The sequence below is a fragment of the Prinia subflava genome, chromosome 5 (assembly GCF_021018805.1).
Source record: "Prinia subflava isolate CZ2003 ecotype Zambia chromosome 5, Cam_Psub_1.2, whole genome shotgun sequence".
NCBI classification, from domain to species: Eukaryota; Metazoa; Chordata; class Aves; order Passeriformes; family Cisticolidae; genus Prinia; species Prinia subflava.
Window position 1 is genome coordinate 19637165 of NC_086251.1, and position 8861 is coordinate 19646025.

General features: G+C 38.4%; 1 long non-coding RNA gene across 1 annotated transcript; it reads right to left on the reverse strand.

Moving 5' to 3' along the window:
* Positions 1-519: 519 nt before the first annotated feature.
* Positions 520-7441, reverse strand: LOC134550581 (uncharacterized). Its single transcript, XR_010080362.1, has 3 exons — positions 6675-7441; positions 2702-2879; positions 520-1882 (listed from the first exon to the last, which is right to left on the reverse strand). It is a non-coding gene; the product is annotated as an uncharacterized LOC134550581 (long non-coding RNA).
* Between the last annotated feature and the right edge of the window lie 1420 nt (positions 7442-8861).

Sequence of the window (8861 nt, forward strand, 5' to 3'; positions counted from 1 at the left end):
ATTTTTTTCCTCCACTCTGTACAGACTAGAAAAGTCTGAGATTGGAACACATCCTGAAAGGGTCAATTGCTTTAACCCCTAAAGTATATCTACAGCTTGCACAAAAATCTTCATTCTCAGCGTCAGGGTCTTGGGCATACTCCGAAGAAATTCACAGAAGGAACTTCTTTAATGACTCTTCTGTGTTCTTTAACACAGAGTAGTTTTATTAGGCTTTCAATATCCACTGTACTTCTAAGAAATGCATTAAAAATATATTAATACTGAGAACATGCTCAGTAATCTGTTCCTGAGACCTGCTTTGTGAATGGTTGAGTGGTCAGATCACAGTTCCAACATTCCTTCTAGGGTCTATTTCCATAGCACACAAAATTCATATGCTTCTTAGATACTGGTTTTGACTGCACTGTAAGACAGCAAAAGATTTGCACCAAGGCTTACTGAACTAAATCAAAAATTTTAATGCTTTTAAAATCTACACAGATTACTTCTAAATACCACTTTATTTTGAGCAAAATATATTAGATCTTCTCAGTAGAGTGTGGATCTTTATTTTCCCAGAACTGACATCTGAGAAACATGTTGGCATTTCTGCTCCTCTGGCGGATCAGGTTTACAATTTAAGGGAAAGTGTGTCGCATGCTGACTACTTTAAAATGCTTCATTATTATCTTTTTTTTTCCTGCCAGAGAAACACATGTAATACAACAGAGTGGTTTGGATGGTGATTACCAGACAGTGGTACACAAAGAACCAAATGTATTAAAGACAGGAGCATCGTGTGTGTGCTGGGTTTGGCTGGGATAGAGTTAATTTTCTTCATAGTAGCCTAAAATAGGGCTGTGTTTGGATTTGTGCTGGAAACACTGTTGATAACACAGGGACGCAAGCAGCTGTGTGGAGTTTAGTGGCTGGCTGGCTTTGAATCCAAACACTGTGGGCTGAACTCTCTCTGTGCTCTTCCAGTGTTAAAGTGCAAGTCACAAGAAGCAAAATGACAGTCTCTCCCTTCCATACAAATGTGCAAACAACTAAACCTGTGTTGATAGTTGGAGAAAAAAATGACATAATGCTTGGGTTTTCTGTTTCCCAGCAGCACAGTTAGCAGTATGCCCAATAGCTCACTGTAATTATGATCCCAAAAGTGTAAAATCAGAGTCACATAGAAGTAGTTTTTTGGCTGATTTACTTGGTGAGAGCTGAAGACCCTGGAGTTATGGATATTTTGTTTTTCCTTCTCCCCTCACTGTTTTTCTGAGGGATGTGTACTGAAGTGCCCTGCTTATTGCCCAGGGATCTCTCAGCCATCTGATGACCCCTACTAACCTTGGCCAGACTGGAATGATTGTTCAGCCATTTAACTGTGGGAGATAAGGTTAGTCCAAGTTCTTGGCCATAGCTCCCCTGTTTCCAGGCTAGTGATGAACCTATCACAGCTGTGGTTTAATGGGCAGAAACAATTAAGTAATTACAAATCAATGAGCTCTGTAACCCTGGTATTACAATAATTACATTTTAAAAGGCACTACTTAGTTACAACTCAGGAATTATTTACAGGCAATAATTAAGGTCAAACTGACTTCCTCCTGTTACACAGAGTACTTGTATGAGCAGCATGTCAAACTATAAATAATTAAAGGCAAACCTAATTGCCTGGTGTACTGAAGTGTGTCATTATCCTAGAGATTATGCTCTCGTGTCCATCACTGGTTGTATTTTAAAGATAAAATATGTCTTTTTTAATAAAAATGCAAATTGTCTTAATACATTACTTTTTGGTTAGAATGGTATAATTTCCTTCAGGGTTTTTTTACTCAACCCACAGGAAAGGGAATAAAGTAACAGGAAAAAGAGGATGGCAGATTCCATGTATGAAGCAATCCTATGAAGAAAGAATAGATGAGAAAAATTAGTGCAATCATTTTACAGGATTATTCCCCACAGTATATTTCCCAGTGCTTTGTCTGGTCTAGTTTGCAAAGATGCAAATGATGTTGGTTTTATTGCTTCCCTTAGGGGAGATTATTCCAGTCTAATAACACTCACAGTTAGGAAATTTTACTGATGTTCAAACTGTTTTTCTTTACCTGACTTTACCCCCATGGCTCCTAGTCATAAATTCCCACAGGCAATTCGGGATAGTTCCTCTCCTTCCTGGGTGTTCTGAGCCAAGCAATACACAAGTATTTTTTTCAATCTGCCATTGAAGTCTATCCACACGATGGACGCTGCAGCCTTGGAGAGCCTCCGAGCTTGAAGGAAGCCTCTGGTCCCTGCCCTGTGTCCACATGAGTGTCTGTGCCTGGACACACTTGTGTGCAGAGATTTGGCTGTTCCCAAAATGCTCACCCCAGACAGGGCCCTCATGGGACCCACTGACCCATCAAGCATTCTCTTACAAATGGATTTCTTTTGCAGTTAGAAGAAAAGTCACCTCCAAGGCTGGTAACCTCAAGGAAAGGTGAATCCATAGGCATCAGCACAGTCATAAAGGTGGGGAAGGATCCCAGGAGGTCTCTGGTCGTACCTCCACCACAGAACATGGCAAATTATGAAAGCAGACCATGTTGTAGAAGGTTTGCCCAGATGGCTCTCAAAAGTTCTCAAAACCCCACATTCCCCAGCCTTTCTCAGTGACCTGTTTGGACACTCCATTTTGTCATTGAAATATTTTTTCCTTTGCACACAGCCAGAAACTAACCTTGTACTTAGTAGTCTTCTAGGATTCATTTTATGTTTGAGCAGAAACAGCAGTCAAAAATTGTCTCATGAGCTTTGAAAGGTAGAACAGACTTCTGCAATTTTGGGTCAACAGGATGTTGTAAAGTTACCTTCCCTCTTTCTTTCCAGTCCACTGACAATTTTTTTAAATGTTAAACCTGGGGGGAAAAAGAGTATTTGCAGTAACATCTTAACAAGGCATACTTAAAATGGTTGTGTTAAAATGCTTCAAATTTAGTCTTGTAATTATGAGAGTAATTTCATAAAATGTTGATAAGTTTCTAATAAAATAATTCACATTACATGACCATTGTTGTCACACTGTGCAGTCTTTCTGTATTATTTGTATGGAGAGTGGAATTTCCTATAGGGAATACTCTTCCTTCCTGTCATGATATTGACATCAGATGCCCTTGGTGGCATCTCCTGAGGGGATTTGCTTTCAGAGCCTGGTGTACAATAGACTCTGTCACCAAACTGCTGTTCCTGCTTGGTGCTCCTCTGTTTTCTCTGCATTCCTACTGCTGAACAGGATCTGAGCCTTTTCTTGCTCCATCTTACTAGTGCAAACCTCCATTGGCACTGGATAATTAAGTCACCTACTGGTCCCATTCCCTGAGATATATCGCTGTATCTCAGAGTTCTGGCACACTTGATAATCATCTGGGAATAGTGCTCCTCCCAGATGAATGTGTCGCTGATAAATGGATAATACCTATAGTTTTTGCAAAAGAAAGTGTAGCGCACATATATTTGCACTTTTGTTTTTAGCTGACAACCTCTATTTCTTGCAGTCTTTTGAAGACCCCTGCCTCTTCTTGCTCTCCTCTGTCACTCCGAGATGCCATATTGACTGAACTGGGATTATCAGTTCCATGGACTCAGCATTCCAGCTAAAGTCTCACAAACACAGAGAACAGATATTTCATGTGTCTGTCACGCTGTGCTCTGCTTCACACATCCAAGGATGATGTCAGTCTCTCATTTTTTGGTTGTGGCAGCATAATCTTTACTCAAGTGTGGCCTGGGCTTTGGTAGATTCCCTGCCTTCATGTACTCAAGTTTTTTAAAAATGGTCATACCCTGTTCTCTTTTTATTGAGTTGAACACATCTGTGTAATGTAGCATCTTCTGCCTGACCCTTTTTCAAGTTCTGTTTTTCTTCCAGTTTTGTGAATTTTCTTATTGAGAACTACAACAGTCAGTACTGTTTTCTGAGGCTCTTCTCCATATTTTATTCAGAGTTAAGGGCTTTGTAAAAGATAGTTGTAGTGCCCCATAGACCAGCAGAATAATTTCACTAAAATCAAAAAGCCAGTATTTGTAGTGGGGAAAATAGGCATTAGTTTAGGAACAGATGTATCTGTAAAGGCAACAAAATAGAATGCCTGCTTTATAAGTTATTGCAAGGAAAAAATGATATGTCTTTGTGATAAAAAGTTTCCAAAACTCAAGGATGACGTATTTCATGCAGAGGCTGCCTAGGAAACTGTTTCAAAAATAACAAATGAAAGAGTTATGTTCTAAAGCAAATGTGTTTATTTTTCATTTAACAAAATATTGGGTTGACAATAAGATTCTTTTGAGGAGATGTACAGATATGCATAGAATCCAAAATAATAACTTAGGGATACTGGAATAGCCTTTAGCAAAAATATTTCAAAGGGGACAGGAGTTTCAAAAACTTGGCTTTGCCTTAAGAGCCAAATCAACTCACCGTGTTCTTAAAGACTTGTGGCACATATGGCTTTGAGCACTTCTGAAAATTTGCCTATGGAGGTGGATCCTGAACACTTGAAAAAATTATCCTTGAGCTCTTTGGAAAATCTGGCTACATTTTAGACAAATGCCTGTTCTATGATCTCTTGCCCTGTGATATACCAAAGCTTCTCATTGCTATTTGATGAACTGCTTGCTGACAGATATTTATTAATATTTAGCTGACTTAAAAAAAATAAGGGATGAGGGGAATCCTGCATTTTGTAGAGATGTGGCTAAACTATAGAGGGAAAATAAACCAGCCAGCCAAGCAATCAATGAAATTTCTCAGTCCCTTGAGATAACCCAGAGTGTACAGTCCAACTGCAGGCCTGGAGAGACTTTCTCACACTCCAGTCTTTAGTTGCATTGAGGTTTTGAGGTTTTATTAATGTTACTGAGAAGTGTTTGCATAGCCTTTTCCACCAGCAAAGGGAAAGAAAATACAGCAAAACTTAGTGCTGATGCAGAGAATTGTTAGACAGTTTGGAATGTATTTTACAGGTAAGTACCATAACTAATCCCACTGCAGATTTTTTTTTCTGGTAAAAGAAACAATAAGAGCATGTGTAGTGGGATGTATCCAATATTTCTCAAAAAACTGATTTTAAATATCACCTACGGTGGCTTTATTAATCTAATTTAGTGTAGCAGGCATTTATTAAGGTTTCTGGATTACATTCTTGTTTTCAGGTATACATTTTGACACAACACATTGTGCCTATTTTCCATTCTGATAGTGCAAATGTTAACCTGAGCATCCCATTCCAACCTCCCACCCTCTGAAGAGCATCTAAAGTGAATGTGCAGAATACACATTCCTGTGTATTCAACTGACGATTAAAATCTTGTGGCTTCCCTGCATTTCTGAACATATATCAGACAAAATGTGATCTGGTGCAAATTCAGATTGGATCAGCAGGGATATCCTGGCTGGCCTGGAAGTGTCCTAGGTGAAACTGTAAGGCTACCTGCTGTAATTATACCCCCAACTGTTACATGAGCAGAGATTGATTCCTGTCAGACTGTCTGGAAGAACACTGTTGAATTCTTTTCTACCCATGTATATTGAAATGTGAATTTTTTTAAACATATGCCTCTCTTGCTGTATTCACAGATGTTAAATTTACAAGAGTAGTAATTATTTACAGGACTAGGTGGTTAACTTGCTCTTCTTCCAACTACCAATGCTATCCTGACTAATCAGTATTTAATTCTGCATTCCACCTCTCTAATGACCTTTGAAAATACTTTTTGCTATCTATCAGATAATAGCATATAGTAGGAATTATTTTAGATCTTATGTGGATGATTAATTCTCTGCTCTTTAACATGGTCAGAAGGGTAGACTTCTTCAATGTGTTTCTCAAAATTACATTGAAGTAGTTTCTGAGCAATAGAAGTGGCAGAATTGTGCCATTGGTGCAGTGATCCAAGCTACATGAGAGAAGACAACATGAATGTTTTGTTTTTAGAAGTTGTTTGCTTATTCCCCATAGCCTCTTTTCAAAGATTATCCAAGAGATGCTTAACTATACCAGCAAGGTGAAGATATGATTGCATAATAGATATGGTTAAGGATGAGTTTTAATCTGTACTGAATCTTCTTACTTAAATAATGAATGATATGTAGCTGATGGAAGAGATACAGGAGAGAAAGAGCAGCTGGTGTTTTGACTGATTCTGTGATACTGTAATTATGTTTCTAAATCTGTGCCAGGTGCTTTAACAATTCTAGCTAGGATTTATTTTATGTGGATGTAAATAAATAGAGATTGTGGTTAATTTTCCTATTTCCTGAAATAAGACTTTATATGTGTCACTGAAAACAATGTGATTGAGACCTGGAAAAAATAGGAGACTGGATTATTGGAACTGTGCAGCAAAAGTAATGGGGTACAAGGGGTGATTTAGAGATGATTTATCAGGTTATTTTAGTCCATCAAAGGGTCTGTATTTGTCTTAGTAAGCACATGAAAGCTAGGAAGTGACCAAACTTAGGGCAAGGTGCAGAAGACTGGAGTGAGCATAGGTACATACTGTATGGGTAAGTCATTAATCAATTGAAAAATGCCTTGCAGATTGATGACAGAAGCTAAGCAGCAGGGAATACAGGGGGGGAAATCAAAACAAACAGATTAGATGTAATTAAAGAGCAAGGGAGAAGAGATTTGCATACAATTTTTTTGACTCACCTGCCTGAAAGCTTGACCGGCATCATGCTTCATTAGTTACTGAGCTACACCAGGACAGGGAACCCAAGCAACAAATCTGCTCTGGATTTAAGTGTGTGGTTAAGGGTGAATGGCTGAGTGAAAGTTCCTGACTGGCAGCAGAGAGAGGCTCCTGCCAGGGATGAGGAGCTGATGAATGCACAGCCAAACCTAGAGCAGCATCCAGGGACCCTGGACAGCCAGTGTGAGTGGGGCAAGAAAAGATTTGCAGCTGCCAATAGCACACACGTCAGTTTTAGGAGATCCTAATTATTATATTCTTAAGGGTTTATCTTGATTTAAATTTAGATATTTATTTAAATGCAACATAAGTCAGATAGCATTGGGAATAAAATGTTATTACTTACTCCCAAATAACTGTATTTAGCACTGGTTGCCTTCACTGAAAGCATAGAAGTAAATAGGAAAGAAACAATCTTGTTCAATCCAGAATGGAAAAGGACTGAGGTTTTTGTGAAATGTGGACATATTTTCTATTTTTTTTTTGTTTGTTTGTTTTTGTTTAAAGTATCCTCTAAAGCCATACAAGATTATAACAAATCTCATAATATTCCATTTAAGTCTCTATGACAATGGTTATTGTGCAATTTGCATTTCAACATACAGTTATGCTCTCTGGACCTGAGCCCTACTGGAATATGATCAACCTCAGGATAAACAACAAAGAGAGAATATAATTATATGTACTCACAGGAGATGAAAATTAAAACTGTTTTCCAGTTTATAGATGTCAAATGGGCTTGAGTCAATTAGAAAAATCATCTTTCACCATATGTTACAGCAGTTAATTAATTTTAAAGTGAGGGATGGTCACCTAGTGCAACTGCTTAAGCACTTGTGCTTCTTTCAGTGATAAGCAAAAGTATTAAATCTTCTCCTGCTGCAGTGCCTAGCAGCAGAAACCAGTCCTTGCCAAAATCCATAAAGCCTTATGCCTTATCCTCCTCTAAATCCCTCCTCAAAACCTTTTTCTGCTGTGATGCTCATGAACCACTCCCATCAGTCAGGCAAGTAGTGAGCTGTAGTGAAGTCTGTCTGCTTCACAACTGTAAAGCAGCCTTTCCAATCCACTCCCACCCTGTTCATCTCTTTCATCCATTGCTTTTATCCTGTCTGATAAGAACCCTGTTAGATCTGTGATGCAGGAACTCTTTCTTATTATTGTTTGCAAAATACCTAATTAAATGGAATCCTTTCATTTGGGGTTTCTAAGTGCAACTATAATATAAACAGTAAATAATAACTTTGTGAGATTATCATTATCTCTAACCCAAAAATCTCAAAATAAGACTTCATTAGTAGGTGATGTGCACTGCACTGGGGTGCCACAAGAGAACCTCAGCACCAGACAAATCCTGCCCACTAACATGGAGGAATGTTCATAGATTTGTGGAACTGTGCATGTGTAAGTCTGTACAGCTTGTTCTCAAAACACCATCCAGACTAGGAAGTTAGAACAAAAAGTATTTCCATTGTAAGAAATTTTGTAGTAAGCAGCAAAATATTCTGTACATACTTAGGTCTGTTTTATTGGTCTTCTGGTTGACCACCTGTGCCCAAAGTGCCTCCCACATTAAGAGAGCTTAGGAGTAAAGTGTAACCTGAGATTGCTCACACTGGGACCATAACAGCATAGCTTGTCCTGCTGTGAAAAGTGTTTCATTGCAGAAGTTAAACCTTACAGGAGAGGTTGCAGGTGAAAAGTGCTGGGTCATTTCTGTGTGACTGGGCTTTTAGTATGTCAACATGGCTGTGATATTGATAATTAATTCAAAACTGGCAATGAAAATGAATACCCAAGGCATCACTAAGCCAGGAGGAGAACACTATGTCTTTTGAGAAGTCTGTGTAACTGGTCATACCTGTTCTAAAATGAGCACATTCTTTGAAAAGCATTAAAGGAAACTGACCTTACCTTAGTGCCTAATCATAATAAATGACAGACTGAGTTAATTATTACTTGGCAATTCTTTATTTAAACTTTGTACTAAGATTCATTTGCAGTATATTCTTTCATGCAGAACATAAAAGATGTAATTGTGTGCAGAGTGGGAGTGGTGTTTCCCTAGGTCAAGTAAGGAATAATTCCTTTATATCTTTGCCCTGTATGAAAAATACATGCATGCTGTACTTGAGTATCCCAGTTTA